The 19,640-nt window shown below is 36.9% G+C and overlaps 1 long non-coding RNA gene across 1 annotated transcript; it reads right to left on the reverse strand.

Moving 5' to 3' along the window:
* Positions 1 to 10,924: 10,924 nt before the first annotated feature.
* Positions 10,925 to 12,049, reverse strand: LOC145816694 (uncharacterized). The gene is made up of 2 exons (XR_014358775.1): positions 11,965 to 12,049; positions 10,925 to 11,199 (listed from the first exon to the last, which is right to left on the reverse strand). It is a non-coding gene; the product is annotated as an uncharacterized LOC145816694 (long non-coding RNA).
* Positions 12,050 to 19,640: the final 7,591 nt, after the last annotated feature.

The following is a 19,640-nucleotide window of genomic DNA, read 5'->3' on the forward strand; positions in this document are numbered from 1 at the left end:
GAAATATTTTGACAGCAGGCCTAAATTGAGTACAAATCATCTTATGAAAATTACGGAACACAGAGAAAACCTCACTCTTGTCTTTCATGAGATACACCCAAGTAGTACGAGAACAATCATCAATAAATGTAACAAACTAGCGATGACCTTTCACAGACACAACTCGAGATGGACCCCAGACATCAGAATGTATTAATGAGAAATGAACTAAGCTTTTATTAAAACTAGGAGCAAAAGAAGCTCTGTGTTGCTTTCCAAGATGACAAGACTCACAAAGAAATTCAGACACATTATTGTTTGAAAAAACAGATGGAAAGAAATTCTTAAGTAAATAAAAAGAAGGATACCTAAGACGCTGATGCCACAACTATATATCATCGATGGTAGTAGGACCCATGGTGGAAGAATGAGCAAGCTTGTCTGGTTGATCTAGGAAGTAGAGACCATTTTTTTCACTACCACTGCCAATCGTCCTTCTCGTGACAAAGTCCTCTGAAAGACAATGATCATGAAAAAATGTCGCACTACAATTCAAATCCTTTGTAATACGACTCAAGGATAGCAGGTTAACAGAAAAATTGGGAACATGAAGAACAGAAGAGAGAGGTAAAGTAGGAGTAACATGAACTAAACCTTTCCTAGAAATAGAAGAAGCAGTACCATCTGCAATCCTAATTTTTTCTTGACCTAAAGAGGGCTTATAGGTAGAGAAAAGGTCAGAGGGGCTAGACATATGATATGAGGCACCAGAATCAATAATCCAGGGCAAAGACTTATGAGACAGGAAAACACAAGGAGAAGAGGCTAAGTTACCTAAGCGGGCAAACGACGAGGAAGATGTACTAAGAGCAGTTGAAGACCGGTGGTCCAGCAAGTGACGTAGAACATCCTCAAGCTCATGTGTAGTCATGTTAAAGAGACCATCAGAAGCCTAGCCAACGGAAGGAGAAGTAGAATCAAGTGTATCAATGACACTAGACTAATGAGCCTGTGGATAGGAGCCACATCCTCTAGACTGGCTTGACCGACCTCCTCTAGAACCAGACCGATCACCTTGATCCTCGAATGGAGTCCTATGAAGCTTCTAACACGTCTAACGAGTATGCCGTGGCTTCTTATAGTAATCATAGAATACAGACTCCTTGGTGGCAGACGGAGAGATGAGAGTCAGGTTGAGGCCATCTCTAGAGGTAGACAGTAATACTGAGCGGTCAGTAGAGACAGGGGACATCATAGCAGACTGGCGACTCTCCTCATTCTATACATAGGCAAATGCCTCCTGAAGTGAAGGAAGAGTGTCCATACTTAGAACCTGACTCCAAACTGGATCATGCTCTACATTGAGACTGGCCAGAAACTTGAAGACCCTTTTCTGTGTAATGAACTTCCGGTACTCGACTGAATCAGTAATGCAAACAGGCTTATAGTCCTGCAAGTGATCAAGGCATTTCCAGCCATTGGTGAGGAAGTTGAAGTACTAAAGAACCGTCTGCTCCCCCTGAAAAGAGCTCTCAATAGAGCGGCGTAACTCAAATGCCTATGAGAAATTCCTTTTACGGGAATATGTTGTAGCCATAACATCCCAAGCATCCTGGGCAGTCTCCATAGATAAGTAGCCCTTGCCAATGTTTGGTACCATCGAATGAATAAGCCAACCCATAATCAAAGAGTTGGTAATCTCCCATTGGTCATAACTCGGGTTAGTTGTGCTAGGTGCCTATATCTTGCCAACTACATACCCCATCTTCCCTCTGCTCTTCAAAAACATAGTTAAACTCTGCAATCACATGAGATAGTTCTGACTATTAAATAGAGAGGTAGTGATTTTATGACTAGGGTTGGGGTTCTCAGCCATAGTAGTAGGTATAGGAAAACTCTCACTCCTAGGTATCGAAGAAGTAGTGGACACACCAGTGGAATCTGCCATAGATACTGTACTACCAAGCCCTCAATAAAACTAGTGCCAATCACAAACCCGAAAGGTGGAGGAATACAAACACAACGACCACTAAGAAAATTAAAGACTTAAAGAACTCATCAACCTTTGTGTGTGTGTGTGTCTGTGTGTGTGTGTGTGTGTGTCTGTGTGTTTGTTTTTAAATTAAATTAAAGGGAAAAACGAGGTGAGGTAAATACAAACCACAAACAGAGCTTCCAAGTCACGAAGAGAACTCATCAACGCATCATCACGAAGACAACAGACGGTCGACAAGAACAGACTATAGACAATCAAAGACAATGCACCCAGTCGGGGCTACGATGACGACAGAGACAGATGCACCCAGTCGAGGCTGCCTAGGGCTCTTCCAGCCCAGTTGGCTACTGTCATCTGGCCTCCTAGCCTTAGCTTCGTCGGCGACACACCCAATCGGGGCTGCCTAAGGCTCTCCCAGCCCAATCGACCACTGCCGTCAGGCCTCTTATTTAGTCTTAAATTAGTTTTGGAAGTCAAAGATATTTTTGTAGTTTCCTATTTTAGTTCTAGTTGGTTTAGGAAGTCTCCTAGTCCTATATGAAGCCATGTAATGCTTATAATTCAATAGAGTTGATATTTTATAAAAAGTTAAAGAGCTTTGAAGCTTTTTTATGGATTGTGTGATGCAATCAAACCCTAGGTGTGACGGAATCTAGGTGTGATGCCTAGACTTATCTTCTTCTTCTCCTTTTTTCTTCTTTTATGTTTCAATTTGCTATTCTCGGATTACTATTTACTGCCCTCTAAAAGTGCATTTTTCAATCTCAAAACTCCATGCAATCACCCTCAAATCAACCCTAATCCATTCCCTTACCTATTAGCCCTCAATTTACTCTTGAAACCATAAATTACTCACTGTTTAGGCCATCAAATAACCTCTGTTTTGAAAATCCAGCGCTGTCCCTGTTCGTCCCGCATCACTGAGTTATCTAAGGGCAAACGACCTGTTGAATGTAAGTGGGTGTATATCCTGAAGCACAAAGCCGATGGTTCAATTGAACGTTACAAGGAAAGATTGGTGGCCAAGGGCTTTACTCAAACTTATGGAGTAGACTATCAGGAGACATTTGCACCTGTTGCTAAGATGAACTCTGTCAGAGTCCTTCTCTCCCTTGCCTCTAATCTCGACTGGCCTCTCCATCAATTTGATATGAAGAATGCTTTCCTTCATAGAGATTTGGAAGAAGAAGTGTACATGGACATTCCCCCAGGCTTTGAGGATGTTAAAACCACAGGAAAAGTGTGCCGACTACGCAAGTCATTTTATGGACTTAAACAGTCTCCTAGGGATTGGTTTGAGAGGTGTACTCAAGCCATGCTGCGATATAGTTTCAAACAGAGTCAAGCTGATCATACTTTGTTTGTAAAACACTCCTCACATGGTAAGACGACAACTCTTATTGTCTATGTGGATGATATTGTATTCACAGGGGATAATGTTAAGGAGGTTCCTCGGTTAAAGGAGTATTTGGCCAATGAGTTTGAAATCAAAGACTTAGGCAGCTTGAAGTACTTTCTAGACATTGAGGTTGCTCTGTCCAAAGTTGGCATCTTCATATGTCAAAGAAAGTATGTGCTTGATTTGCTAAAAGAAATTGGAATCCTTGGAAGTAAAGCCTATGATACACCACTAGAGTTTGGACTGAAGCTTTGTGAGGATCAAGGAGGCGAGCCAGTAGACAGGGGGAGATACCAGAGGCTAGTGGGTAAGCTTATCTACTTATCCCATTCGCATCTTGACATTGTTATTGCAGTGAGTATGGTTAGTTAATTTATGCATGCTCCACGTGCAACTCACTTAGAGGCAGTTATGTGGATTCTGAGGTACTTGAAGTCTTCTCTGGGAAAGGGTCTCTATTTCCCAAAACATGGTCATCTTAGTGTGGAGGCATATACAGATGTTGATTGAGCTGGATCGGTCACTAATAGAAGGTCAACTTCTGGCTATTGTACCTTTGTTGGACGAAATCTAGTTACTTGGAGAATCAAGAAACAAAATGTAGTTGGGAGGTTTAGCGTAGAGGCTGAATTTAGAGCTATGGCTCGGGGTGTGTGTGGGTTATTATGGATTAGATTACTTTTTAGGGATTCGGGGATTCATCAGACAGATTCTATGAGGCTATACTGTGACAATAAGGTAGCCATCAATATAGCTCACAATCCGGTTCAGCATGACAAGACTGAGCATAGGCATTTTATTAAGGAAAAGCTCACTAGTGGCACTATATGTACGCCATTCGTGAGGTATGGGGATTAACTGGCTGATTTTCTCACCAAAGGATTAGGAAATAAACCATTCCGTGCCATTATCAACAAGTTGGGCATGAGAGATATCTTCGTACCAACTTGAGGGGGAGTGTTAGAATGTGTTAGAATATTTCCTATTTTATTCTTATGTATATTCGGTATCTTTATTTGCTATAATGGGCTGGTCTCTTACTTATGCCTTAGGGCACTCTTGTAATTATGCTTATGATTTAATATAAAAGCGGATGAGATACCACTCATACCTCTACCTTTTTCTCTTATCAAAACACACAATTACTTCAACCTGAACCTTTAGCAATTGTATTTCAGTATTTGCGTTAGCATGCAATTGATCCTCATTTCATGGCTTTACTCTGGGACAACATTATGGAATAATACTAACTACTACTTTGTGGTGGGATTAACAAGATCTTTTTCTACATGCAGACCAAAGCAGAAAAAGAGCAGTATCTGCACATGATTAAACATGGGCATTTGGACATCATTGTCGGAACTCACTCGCTTCTTGGTAGTCGTGTTGTGTATAACAATCTTGGCCTCCTTGTGGTTGATGAGGAACAGGTTGGCTTCGTATTATTTATGGTACTTTTTGCATTTAATATTTATATTTGTGCACACTTATTATCACTTGTGACATATCTATATATAATTAAGAGAGAAAAATCACACTGATGCTTTTGTTAATTAAATGATGGTCAATCATGAAACGAATTCCTTGATTAGTGTAAGTGAAGCCAATCAGGTGTAGGAAAACTTTGCAGAAATGGTCCTTTGTCATAATTTTGGTCTTCTCATTCATAAGGAACATGTCTATCTCCAAGATTCTATGGTAGGGATAACAAGAAAAATGGTTTGTGTGTTTTCTTGTAAGCTCAAGGTTAAAAGCTTGAATTTTTTAACTAATCTCTTTGTAATTTATTTTTCAATTTCAATAACAAATTTGAATAATATAAAATATGAATATATGTAATAACAATTATGTCTTTGTATAAATATGTTATATCTACTCTATCTATATAAGAATAGCTTGAGTTTAGGAGGCTTGTATTTTCTTTCCCATTTTGCCCTCTCTTTTTGGTAATATTTACCAATATTGGTGGTACTAATTTAGATGAAGATTTTTTTTCGTAATTATGCACAAAATCTTGGTCAGTTGTGAAACTTGAATATTTTGTTTTTGGATAAATTACAAATATACCCATGAGGTTTGTTTAAAATATCAATCACCCTTACAATTCTAGAAATTACAACAAAACAAAAAATAAAAAAATAAAAAAAAATAACTACTCTCTTACGCAACAATAAAAGTATCAAAATTATTCCCCAAAAGGTTGGCCTAGTGGCAAGGCCTTGGGTCTTGGGGGTGTGCTCCCTCCAAGGTTTAAGGATCGAAACCTCTTAGGAGTAAACAATTCCTTGGGGACATCAGATTGGGGGGAAACCATTGAATTAACTGTGGTACACTTGTAAAACACTCCTTGCCAAGGGCCTGTGCACCCCTGGAGATTAGTCAGGCTTTTTGATCCGAACAACCTAGTGCCAATATAAAAAAATTATCAAAATTATTTATTGAAAAATATTTCTTATATCATTAAAAATTATTAATTGACTTAATGATTTATTTATTAAAATATATAAAATGCTTCATTTAAATTTTAGTGCCTAGAATTTATAAGAAGTTAAGTCGTCTATGCTCTCATAAAAGATAGTACACAAGTAATCAACTTAAATAATTTAATTAATTTACATTTTTCATACAAACTTTTGCATTTTAACATTTGATCTGTGCCTTGCACCAGCTTTTATATATGGAAAATGTTTGAGGGCCATAATTTTTGTGGCTTAAATAGCTCAAAATTGTCAAAACGACGTCGTTTTGGCAATTTTGAAGTTGTTTTGTACTCAAAACGACGTCGTTTTAACAGTTTCGAGCCATTTGAGCCACAAAAATTGTGGCCCTCAATCATTGCTGTTTATATATATATATATAATTTGTAAACTGAGCTTCAACTCTTATTCCTAAGCATGCCCACAACTGTAAACGGACCTAAAAAATTGCCCAGCCTAGCCCTATGAGCATAAATGTATTTTTCAAGCCGTATAAATCATGAGTGGGCTGATGGGCCCTTGTCCACTCTTCCACCAAATATAATAGGCTATGGAAGCTAAGACTTTGGGCTATGGCACTTGGTAATGATGCTAGAATACCTTGGTGAGGCATCCTTGGGTACTTCCTCAGTTGGGTTGAGTGGTTCCCAACCATGGCATGCCCTCATTTGCCTTGGGTGTTGTCATTCTCCAACCGAGCACACTACCTCCACATTACTTGGCTGTCATCTCCTACACTGAACTAGAACTCTCCACCCACACGACTTGGTCATACTAAAATTTCTTAACATGGCCAAGGATGCCTAGGCTAAGAGCATGGCTTGAGAACTCCACTCAAGATCATTAGAAGACATGTGGCTTGGAGGCTAGAGTTGATGCTTGACTTGCTCCCTCTTGGGGTGGCTCCACCTTAATCGACCTGAGAGAGAGGGAGCCAATCACCTTGCTTCCCTTTGACGAGCCAAAGATCTGCAACTCTCTCTCTCTCTCTCTCTCTCTCTCTCTCGGGTGCCTCCACTCTCTCCTCATCCACCTCAAAGGTCCTGTGCATTATGTCTAGTGTCTACCATTTTCTGAGAGGGCTGTCCCCTGTCGATCTCATCATCCAAGTACTTACATTAGTCTTCTTTTTTCCCTTCCTCTCTTTATATCTAATTGAGCTTATAAGGTGATGTTCTTCATGGTGAGATATGATGTTACATGGAGAAAACCCTTGGGTGGGGCTAGGTTTGGGGAAGGGTTAGTAGATGAAGAATACTGGACCAGAGTGCAACTGTGCAACTGATAGCTTTCTTTTCAACTTTATAGTTGCCGAATACTTTAATGAGTTGTCTATGTTGCTGTTACTAGCATCGGTTATCAGTTTGACCAACTTAATATCTTATGAGTAAATTACACATGACTATTTTCTAAGAGGTGGTGTTCTCTCCTATTGTCTCTTGTCTCCTATGTGTAATAATTATTATGCAATATGAAGTCAGAAAACTTAGGAACATATGTAATCATTTTAGAATCAACATTGGAAATTTGAAACACTTTCATCTTTAATTTTATAATGAGTCTTTCCCACCTTTGTGAAAGTGCCAAAAAAAAAAGGTGTTGGGGAATGGAAATTGAACACTCTAGTTCTGTGCATTCTCTCTGACTAACGGAAGGATCCTTGACTTACATGTGCAATGTTTCTTTGCTTTACAGAGGTTTGGTGTCAAACAGAAGAAGATTGCTTCATTTAAAACTTCAGTTGACGTCCTCACACTTTCTGCAACACCTATACTGAGAACCCTTTATTTAGCGTTGACTGGGTTTCATGATGCTAGGTATTGCTATGGACTTGTGGAGTAGAGTATCTTCAGTTCAATTATGTTATTTCTCATATTAACTTAACTGTGGGGTTATGGGAAGTTGTGGATTTATATCATTAATGAAAGTAAAATTTATGTGAAGATATTGGTTGTGGTTAGAAAGATCAATTTATCCTATTTAAGCATATAAATCTTGCAAACTTAACCTGCATATTCCAATTGGCACAGAGATAGTGTTGGAATCTGCCACAAGAGCAGTATATTTGATCGGCAACTTAAATATATTAAAACATTATAGTATATTTTTTTTAATTTTGTACAACATAATGCAGAATAGTTTGGATTTAATAGCAGTATCCCTTGACAGGTCCATCATATTTTCATCAATGTTCATTGATGAGTTCCATAGTATTAGGCTTCTCATAGAAGGTTTACTGATGCAAAAGTAGTGTATATGTCTGGTTTGTTGTGATTAATTTTGTTAGAGAAACTATAGTACAAGATCATAGGAGTAACCAAAGGCAACTGATATATGAAAATGAGTTCTTTACACTTAGGTGTGCCCCACGACTAACCTCATCCTATTAAAAGATTCATAGTGACAACTTTTTGGTCCTAAGATTATACTTCATTCCTTTGCATCTTTCTTTTTCATTCAGTTTAATTTCAACGTCACCTCCTGAAAGAGTTCCCATAAGAACCCATCTTTCAGCATACAGTAAAGAAAAGGTAATATCAGCAATCAACTATGAGCTAGACCGTGGTGGCCAAGTTTCTCTATTCTGCCTCGTATCAAAGGTAACATATTTACCTGCCATTTTCAATACAGTAATAACAAAATCTCATTTTCTTTCCGGGTAGGCAGTATGATACATGAGTATATTATCTAATATGCTTGCCTTTGGATCACAGCTTACTGTTTAGATGGTAAAAAATAAAAGGGTAAATTACAATGATATCCCCTGAGGTTTGGAGAAAATACAATAAGCTCCAAAGATTTGGCATAATTACATTAAGCTCCCTTAAAGTTTTAATTCACATAACACTTAACTCCATTTTTATCAATAATTCGCTAGTCATAAGGATGAAAAAATAGTATTGTCATTTCTTTTACATTGAAACGTATATTCTACTTTGTTTATTTTTATGTTTTCACACTATCTTCATTAGTTTCGACCCTTTAACCTTACTAAATGGGAGGTCGGTGTAATTATGCCAAAAATTGTGGAATTTATTATATTTTCTCCAAACCTCGGGGGAGGTCAGTGTAATTTACCCCAAATAAAAAGAGAGACAACAAAATCAAAGTTGACATGTTAAAGCTGAAAATCAATAATTGAGGATTCTATAATTTTCTTTCCTTTGAGTATGTCTCTTGTTATTTTATATTTTTGTTTCTTGATTTGACTTTCACCACCATCTTCAGGACTTGAACAGTCATTTCCAAATGTTAAAATTGTTATTGCTCATGGAAAGGTGACATAACTATCTTGATGTTATATGAAAAATTGACATATTTCATATATATATATATGTATGTATTTTTATTAAGGATCATAAATTTGTTAGTATTTGAAGTTTTGAAAATTGGATTTTGTAGGTCTGCATTTATTTTTATCAATGATATGCTATTTATACTTATAATATTAGTTACGATTGTCCTATGAAGCATGGATATAGATACGGATACTGTAATAACCCGACCCTCGTATATGCTTCTGGTATATTTTCAGTCCCTTATTCTGTGCATTTAAATGCTTAATGTGAGATTTCATGTGAAAGTAAGTTTAAGCAAATGGATCTTGTGATTAGAGACCTATATTTGTTTAATAAGAAAATATCTGTCACAATTAAAATGTTTGGATCGGAAATTGGGAGCCTTAGAGGCTTGATAATCTGAAATTGATTTTACATTTGGGATCAACATGATTTTTTAGTCATAATGTGATTTTCTGTGAAATTTCAATTAGGAATGATTAAACTGATTGAGTTTTGTCCTATTCAATTATATATATATATATGTGTGTGTGTGTGTGTGTGTGTGTCTCTGAAGATTTGACTTAGAGTCATTACTCAAGATATTTTCCTGAGAGAAAGAATGAGGAAAGAAGAGGGTTGAGAGGAAGAGGTTAAATTCATTAAGGAGAAAGATTAGGAATTGAGAGGGTTATGGAGATTTGACTTCAAGGTATGTTACTCCATTTTAAATGACTTCTCTTCTTGACTTGAGTAAGAATTTCTCTATATTATGGAAGTTGGGGTTTACATATGGGTCAATCATGTGTTAAGTGATTAATTGGGTTATTGTTTCTTGTGTTGGATTGATTTAGAGTTGTATGAACCTATCTTGTGAAAATTTACATCCCATGTCTACAATTTCCATGCTTGAACTCAATTATAAGAGCCATGTATGAATGAATATATAGATGTGTGAGGAAATGAGAACTATTATGGAATTTAATTATGTTTATAAGTTTCAAGGAAGTAAAGATCTTTCAAATTCATCTTATATGTGTTTGTGAGCCCTATTTACATGTAATTGAGCCATATTCTTATGTTAAGTTTACTTGTTTCTGAGCTTTATTATATGTTCACCAAGATGAGGGTTGCTTGAATTTCGGATTGCACAAAGGCAGAATTGCTGCACGTGCGGGGCTCACAGCCGCACGTGCGGGAAAACAGGGGAAAATTGGGCAGAAGACACTGAAAAAAAGGCACGTACGGAAGCCACTGCCGCACGTGCGGCCCATGCTGAGAAATTTGGCTTGCTCCATTTTACATGCTCGTCCTTCGGATATTTTTGAAATTTGTATTTGACGCCTTTTTGATATCTGTAAATTCATTCGAAACAAGTAAGTCAGGAAATGATTTAACAAAGAAAAACGAGCTAAATTTCGAGTTATGTATGTGTGCAGGACACACTCCGGGAGGGACTAACGCTCTGCTACCATACTGTGAGTAGTAGTACGGTAGACGTAGATTTTACTTACCGTTAATAAGTAATGTTATTAACGTTCTATGCTTCGTAAGCGATTACGTTAACATTTATATAAAATTGTCGAGAATAACATATACTATGGATGTTGCAATCTGACTGAATTAACGAATACGATGAAACGATGACATTGATATGGACCTATGGACATTGTGTATAAAAGTGGGCCCCAGGGCCGTTATGATATTGTCACACCCCAAATCCAGGCATGACCAGCCGTGGCCCACAGGGACTTAGCCCAAGGCACACGTAAGCCTAAACACGAATCCAATTACATTGAACAACTGAACAATAGTCCAATAATAAATAACCAAAACTCAATCCAGACATGTCACAATTATAAACGGCAAAATCAACCGTAATAAAAAACCATCCAAACTTATGGGATATAAACAACCCACATATCAAAAATAATCCTAAATGAACTTCGATAAGAATAAATATAAATATGCACAAACTTGACATAACACTCTAAACTAAAGGAATGCCCTAGAGGTCCATGCAATTGAGTCCCCGCTACGCCATGAGTCCACTCTAAGTCCTTCTAACACCTGAAAATGGTAAACAACTAAGTCAGCTGATAGCTCAGTGAGTAGCAACATGGATAGTAAATACAGTTTTGAAAACAGGGTTCAATTCCAAAATAAGATATATATCACAGAAACTAGATTGGCATACAGTTTGGTAAATACAATCTGTTTCAAAAAGAAGGTTCCACAGTTCAACACTTAAAATACTCATGTCTCGCAAGAACATGATAAACGACATTTTTCACTTAAAACAGATTATAACATGAACACCAATAATTTTCTGGGTACCAATAAAAACAAATAATCTGCCACACATTTCTCAGGCTATAAGCCCCGTTGGATCCAATACCGAACTAAGAGTCATCCTCAGGGTGGCACCTGGGCCTTTTCTCAAAGACGATCCGATTGAAGGTCACCTAGTTGTTTTTAAAGGTCTTTTCCTTACAATCGTTGAGCACTAGAGTCATCACGGCCTAACCCGGATCTGTTCCCTAGTGGCCAGAGTCACCACACACAGTGGAATAATTTCCCTGGACTAAATACACACATGGTCCCAATAATCAATATACATCAGTTTCGCAAAACATGGTAGTTCATCATTATAAACATGCGACCAAAACAAATAGTTTACAGTATGCCAAGTTCACACATGTTTCAGAAATAATTTGATTCAATTGATAATATAATAATTTATCAAAACAGTTTCATCATGAAACAACAATTTAATTTTCCAACAGTTCAGGGTAGGGGAACATTTATAAAAATATGTAGCATGAAACTACTCACCTGAAAACGAAATAATATAATCCTCGTATAGAGTGTAAAAGTCCAACTAGTGCCCTGAACCAAGTATAAAAACTACACGTCACAACTAATTTAAAAATATTAAAGAATACGAACTAAGTAACCCCAAACTAAAGCGCACTAACACGGCTCAACCCAACTCACCGTTACTCTTAAATATTATCTAAGTTCATGTTCTTCAAGGTTTAAAATCACCCAAGACATGGGTTCCGGTCAAAACTTAATTAATTGTGACTTTAAGATAAAACAGAGTTTTAAACAAATTTTCCCAATCTATTCGCTAACTTTGAAAATTACAAAACTCACTCCGCGCTATTCGAAAAATTCCAAAAACCTCCAGATATCAACTAATATATCCTAAGTTTCAAACCCAATTGGTTTCACTTGATTTTCTTATCAAAATAATTATCTACAATTTATTATATCCAAACAGGTTATTTTCTGCAGCACTTTAAAGAAATTGACGGTTCTCTTAATATACACGATCAATCAATGCAAGGCCAAAAACGTACGAAACTAGACTCGTAACCGGTTCTAATGACACTAATTTGATAATTTTTGGATTTATACCCAAAGAGAAAAACACTCCCGAATTTACTGTTTCGGACTGGTTTCCTGGACAGATTTGAATACCTCAATTTATATGGATTTTGACTCCCAAAAATTATGAAAAAATTCAGATATGCAATTCAATATGTAATTAATCTACTGTAAAAATTTCAGATTAAAATTCATTCGTTTGGTATGGTTTCTTGATTTTTAAAGTCTATGATTCTGCACAGAATTTTTCCTTGAATAATACCCAATCTTTATGCATGAATGTGTTGAACCTTAAACATTATATCTAGACCTATACCAAACAAGGGCACCAGTCCACTGCCAACAAAACACACAAAAAAATAATGCCACATCTCTTCCACAATGAGACTCACGCAACCACACAGCACCTCTTCTTCCATCATTATTTCCCATAACCCAAGTTTGATATACTAAACTTCCCTTCACACCAGCCCATAAATTAATATATACCTGAATGATCAACCATGCATTTCACGAACTCAACTATAGAAGATAAAAAAAAATAATAATAGAAGTGAGAATAAACAATTAAATTACCCACAAAGTATTGGTTACCTAGAATTCCTCTCCCTCCTTGATTGCCACAAGCTTCTTTGTCTCTCTCTCCCTCAATGACTCACGGCTGTTAAGCCTAAAGTGGCTGCTGTTGTGTTGATTAGAAAAATGAATTGATATCTCACCATTAGGGTTTTATCCACCTAATATAAATTTCCAAAATGACCCCTTACTAACTAGTTTATTATTATTATTATTATTACTATCATTAAGATTATTATCAAAAGTCTTAAAAAATTGTGAACTTCCATAAAAATTTATTTATACTTTAAAAATTAATTAAAGATCCCCCAAATATATAATTTGCACTTTAGGATTCACCATCAAAATATTTGAGATTGTAATATTATTGTTGTTATTATTTAATTATTTACTAAATTTTTATATTTGGGTCTTCACAGATATGAATTGCTTTGCCCTATTAATGTAATGAAGCATTTGCCTTCTGATCATCGTTAATATTTATGTTCTGAATTTACAATAAACCATGGGAAAATCCAAGCGCATCATTGGGTAGTAGTATTGTAGCACTATGTTTTGGTTACTGTTGATAGTTAATATTAACATCCTGTTATCTGCAAGCTAGCGGTATTGATTTGTGACGAACAAATGGAATGTGTGTTCATTATGGAACTACGGTATGTATGTATCTCTGAGATTATTCTGTTTCTGTTTACCCATTCCGATTATGCTATGTTATGACATGATATGGATTGTTCAGTATAATCTGTTAGACCTATTGATTTCTGGTATGGAACAAAGTGTTATACGGAACTAAGCGCTGCAATGCGAGTCACCTCTAGAATCCGTGCAAGACACCTATTGAGTCCATACATACATGAACTGGGTTTAAAGCCAACTTGGGCCTGAGGCCATTCTGTATGATCTGTTAGGCCAGAGGCCATTCTGTGTGATCTGTTAGGCCTGAGGCCAATCTTTATTTTCTGGTATGAAACAAAGTGTTGTACAGAACTAAGTGTTATAGTGTGAGTCGCCTCTAGAATCCGTACGAGACACCTCTTGGGTTCATACATGCATGAACAGGGCTGAGGCCATTCTACATTCTGGGCTTAATGCCACTCTGTTTAAGGGCTTACTGCCACTCTGTTTAAGGGCTCAATGCCACTGTATTCAAGGGCTGAAAGCCGTTCTGATTAAAAATTGGGCCTATGGCCGTTCTGAAAACGATTACAGGATAAGTTTAACTATAAGTTCTCTGCCTTTACATAATTTGTGATTCAAGTTAACCATTGGATTATTTACGTGCTATTATTCATTAAGCTTGGCTCACTTTATGTTATGTCTGTTTCTGTAGGCACTCAACCTGGAGGTTGGTCTTAACTCGTGGCATCAGTTTCTCTTTTGTCAACCTCAGAGTGTCCAGGCACTTAGATGAAGTGTGACGCCCCGAACCTACACTATTGGTTGCAATCAAGGGAGAGTCACTAATGAGTCCTATGGTCAATAACCAAGTAAGATCCCAGATCGCCGGAGGAGTCAAATTAGCCTCTCTTCTAAGTTCGGCTTTCTTAGGCAGCGCACTACCCTTTTGACAGATCTTAAAAGGTATTGACACAAGGTCTCATAAGCAACGATAAGGTGTATACGTATAAATATTAAAATATAAGTACATAACAACCACGAATATCATTAATTTCAAAAGCTTGATCCATTACATTACATCCCAAGAGAAAACTTAAATCTTCATATGAGTCATACAAAATATCGAAAGGAATTTCTAACTTTCCTAAGATAGCCAAAAGTCTTCGAAGGTTTCAGGTTTGTCGTCTCCAGCTATAAGCTCCTCTTCGGCACCTGGCATGACACGCCGTGAGCTTTGAATGCCCAGTAAACACACACACACCCCGTCCCTTTTTCCCAATCCAATACACCATCACATTTATGGCAAACAAGTAGTGGAGCATGATATCCAAGCCAAGAATAGTAATAGAAGAGAAAATGAGCATGTCATTCAAATAGATAACAAGGTTATAATGTTAGTGGTTAGTATTCTAGAAATACCCCAAAGAGATTTCATCCTCCCAACCACAAGAATTGGACACCGGACTATTCGGAACTCCCCCTTTTGCTGCTTTGTTGCAGAACTAACCTCGGATGCCTACTAACGGTTATATACCGCGTAGCACCAACCGCAGGGCCTCAAAAGGGACAGCGAAAAGAAAAAGTTTTATCTCCTGAATCCAACCTCATCCTTCCAGAAAAAGTTTTATCATCCTGAATGTCCCATCCGGACCCAACCTTATCTCACCATTCAAACAGTCGCAAGGAGTCCGAATACGTTCGTTCCATTCCAGGGTTTATGCGACAACTGCTTGCGCAAGACTTTAACTTTCAAATAGGGAACGCATCCCAAAAATCCATATATCACATATTCTCATATTTTTCATTTCTCAAGTGTTCAAAAACCCAATACCCTCCCAATTAGGTTTCCCGTTGAGTTAAATGTTTTACGTCAAGGTTAGACAACTTAACAAGATAAAATATCCACACAAGCATGCATCAATAAGGTAAAGAAGTTGAAGAACATAACATAACACATACAATATCATGCCAAGTTATGATCATAATCAATTAAACATTTTCATGAATACAAAGGCATAAAACATTCATGCATAACAAAATTTCCAGTTTTAATATCATATAAAGACTAAAATGAAAGGACTATTTTAGATCCCTCACCGGACTTGGCCTTCCTATGGTTCGCAGAGAATTTGATCTAGTTCCTAGAACATTTTTCAGAAATGGGATTGCTTTTCCATATTTCAAGTTATTTAGAAAACATTCCGGCGTTGTCCAGATTCTGTCCAGACCCGTCGACCGTTACAAAAATTTGATTTTCTTGCAAACCGCTTAATGTTTTTTGATGAAACCAATTTTAGTTGAAAGCTAACTGTTTGAGGAAGTTTTTGACATAAAATAGAGGTTCAAAATTTTTTTGTACATTTTTCTGGAATTTTTGAAAGTTGACTGCAAAAACAGGTTTTAAGGTAGAATGCCCAAAACAAGAAAATTTATAAAAAGGGGGTTCCACCATGGGAAAGTTTCATTTCTTTTGTGAAGAAAATATGCTAACTATCACATGTTTAACTCAGAAAATTTGTTTGAAAGAATGCCCTTGAAAAGTTGAGAGATTTGTACAAAAAGAAGATGGTTTGTGCCAAAATGGGAAAAATACAAGAGGGATGAAATCAATACACAACCCTTAGCATTTTTTTGACATAAGAACTTGATAATAACAGATCTGGAACATTATTCAGAAACTTTAGAACATGCATTAGAAAAGGAAATGAAGAGAAGGTTGTGTTGGTGGCTTACCTACTAAGCTTGCACAAGAAGCCTCTCTTCTTCCTCCCTCTTCTTCTCTAGACTTCTCTCTCTTGCTCTCCTCCCTCTCTCTAGCTGAAATGTGTGTGTGGGTGTGGTGTGTTATATGTGCTTGCCAAGCTAGGGGAGGTTGGTATTTATAGAGAATTTGGTGTAAAAGGACATAAAAGCCCTCTAGTTGGAAATGGATGGAAAGGTTAGGATTTTGCTTGGAATCAAATGGGATAGGGGTGGTTTGGGAGTTAAATCATAGGATTAGGCAACAATTGGTTGATGCTTAGTTGGAAGAAAACTAGTTTTGAAAACATCACTCTAGGTCTAGGGTACTAGGTCTTGAGTTTCCTAGAATATCATGATCACAAACCTTGAAAATTGGCTCCTCTCTTTACCCTATGGTGGCTGGCCTTGGGAAGGGTGATGGGGTTATTATTTTAATCATTTTAGGTATTAGGGGCACACTTCTCAATGTATGCATATATATAGATTTCAATTGATTAATGGTACTAATAGTATTAGGGTACATGTACTATTTTTGGGGTAATTCTTGAAATTAATAAAAGAAATGAGGGCTTGGAATTAAACTCATGTATTGGAACCTTATTTATGTATTTACTTATGATCTAGTTAGGTTTAGGGCTAATTTAAATACTCATAGCAAATCTTTATTGGTACCAAAGTCATTATTGCTCCAAGATTCAAGGGATTTCTTTGTACTAAAGTATAATGATGATGGCCAGTCATGTCCTCGAGATTTGGGGAGATTTTCCTATTTATTTTGTGTACAAATCTTAGAAATTGTAAAACATAATGTTAAAAAAAGATTTTAGGGTACAAGTGTATATATAAATATATAATGGTACTTGTTTGAGGTCAATTGTGATTTAATAAAAATGTGAGGGCTTGGGCTCAATTAAAATATCTATTTCAAGTGAGGAGTTAATAAATTAGTGTTTAGGAAAAATAATTCGATTTGTATTATCTTGCTTTGAATTTAAAGGTAAATAACTGAATGAAGACTGTAAAAACCGAAAGTTAGGGTTTAGAGAAATTAATCTAAAATTTGAGAGTTAAATAATTAATATTAGAGTGTTATGATTCTAAGCTTCCAGGGTCGATTAGGGTTTGTATGGGTTCGTCCGTGATGCGTTTTCGACTCTAGGGTTTAATTTGCGAGCGATCAATGAGTTAAGGGCTTTGTTATAGTAACTCAAAATTTAGGGACCTAATAAGGTTTACAAAAGTTAGGGGTCTCACATGAAGGCCGCTCATTTTGTGGGATTTTGCTAAGCTTTTGTTTTGTACCCTGAATGTCTGGCTAAGGTTGAAGTGTATATAATCCTTTTACTTTCCAATGTTTTTGTTATACGCCCAATCTAGGGGGCTGGGTCTGTATATGTATAGGTATATAGCTAAATTCTCAGACGCACGCCACTGTATCTTCACCTACCTTATGCAATGTTCGTGATCCTGGCATAGTAATGGTAGCTCAATGGACATTGTTTTATGTTCATTTTTGATATTAATGCTTTCGTTCAGGCCCCATATCTTATGTATATCACGTAAAGTGTCCGTTTCTGAAGTGGTCATGCCCAAACCTTTAGGGGCGGGTTTGGGGCATGACAGATACGGTAATACGAAAATAACTTAAAACTAAGATACAGGTAGGGATTGCAAAATGCCCCAATCCGTCGAGTCCCCGACTCCCCCGACCCTAATGGGATAGGTTTGGGGTTAGTTGAATAGGGTAGATCGGATTTGGGAAAACTTTTGAAAAACTTGATTGGGTTTGGGTCCAGGGTGGGAGAGAGTATTTTTCTACCAGAACCCTACCCGACCTGTAAATATAGTAATAAATAAATAATAATATTACATATATAAGTAATATGTGTATAATATATTGTTGAATTTTTATAATATATATATATATATATAATGTAGGTGGTGTAGTGAGGTATCTTCGGCAAGTATGTTCCCTTTGATTTATGCTATTGCAGCTGATGGGGAGGAGGTGGTTGCTTCGGTTAGAGTTGTTAGAGTTAGGTAGGGGCAGTCGTTTGTTTGGAATGTTCATCTTCGCAGCGATGTGCAGGATTGGGAGTTGGATCAGTTGGTGGACCTTCTAGGGTTTGTATGGTTTGAGGTATGGGGGCGATGTGGTGGATTCTTTGGTGTGGGATTGTCCGAGATCTAAAGAGATTTTTTCAGTATCTTCTTTTTATGGTGTGTTGGTGGGGGGTGGGTAGTGCTGTTGTGTTTCCATAGAAGCGTATTTGGCCGATGAGATCACCATCTAAGGTGCTTTTTTTGTTTGGACGGCTGCTTTGGGACATATTTTGACTATTGACAATTTAATCTGGCAGAGGCATGTTCAGGTTAACTGATGTTGCATGTGCTATAAGGATGCGGAAACGGTGGATCACTTGCTTCTTCATTGCCCAGTTGCGTCTCAACTTTGGAGTTTCATTGTTGCTTTGTTTGGTTTGGTTTAGGTGCAACTGGGGTCTGTGCTAGGTGTGTTACAAAGTTGGGATGGGGAAGAGGAGTCGGAAGGCTTGGGTACTTGCATCCCATTGTTTGTTTTGGTTGGTGTGGTTAGAGCAAAATAGGCAAATTTTTCAGGATGTGTGCCATTCCGTATCATGGTTAGAGAGTAGGTTGTTGATGGTGTTGCATAGTTGGGTTATGGGTTCGGTTGATCTGAATGTTTTGGTTTTTGTAGATTTTGTGGAGAATTTGATTAGTTAGTATTGTTTGGGCCCTTTATGGGTTGACTTTTTGTATTCTTTGCATCGTCTTGATGCTTTTTAATAAAGTTTGATCATTTATCCCAAAAAAAAAAATGTTACATATATAATGGCCTCGTTAGGGAAGTTGGCTATTTTAGTAAGCTATTTTAGTTTTTGACTATTTTAGTAGGCTAAAATTTTTATATTTGGAAAGATGGTTAGATATGTTTGTAATTCGATGTGATGTTTGTGAGAGAAAAATGATTATGAGTTTGATGTGATATTTTGCTTTATTAGCTAGGTGTGTTACAAAGTTGGGGTGGATTATATGTACAATATATAATATATATATATATATATATATATTTAATTATAAATAGCATTTTCTAGTTTTAATTATTAAATTTTAATATTATTATTAAATTTCTTATTGTGTTGAGGATCATGTAACGT

The sequence above is a fragment of the Camellia sinensis genome, unplaced genomic scaffold (assembly GCF_055761805.1).
Source record: "Camellia sinensis isolate YWXY unplaced genomic scaffold, ASM5576180v1 Unanchor4, whole genome shotgun sequence".
In the NCBI taxonomy this organism is placed as follows: Eukaryota; Viridiplantae; Streptophyta; class Magnoliopsida; order Ericales; family Theaceae; genus Camellia; species Camellia sinensis.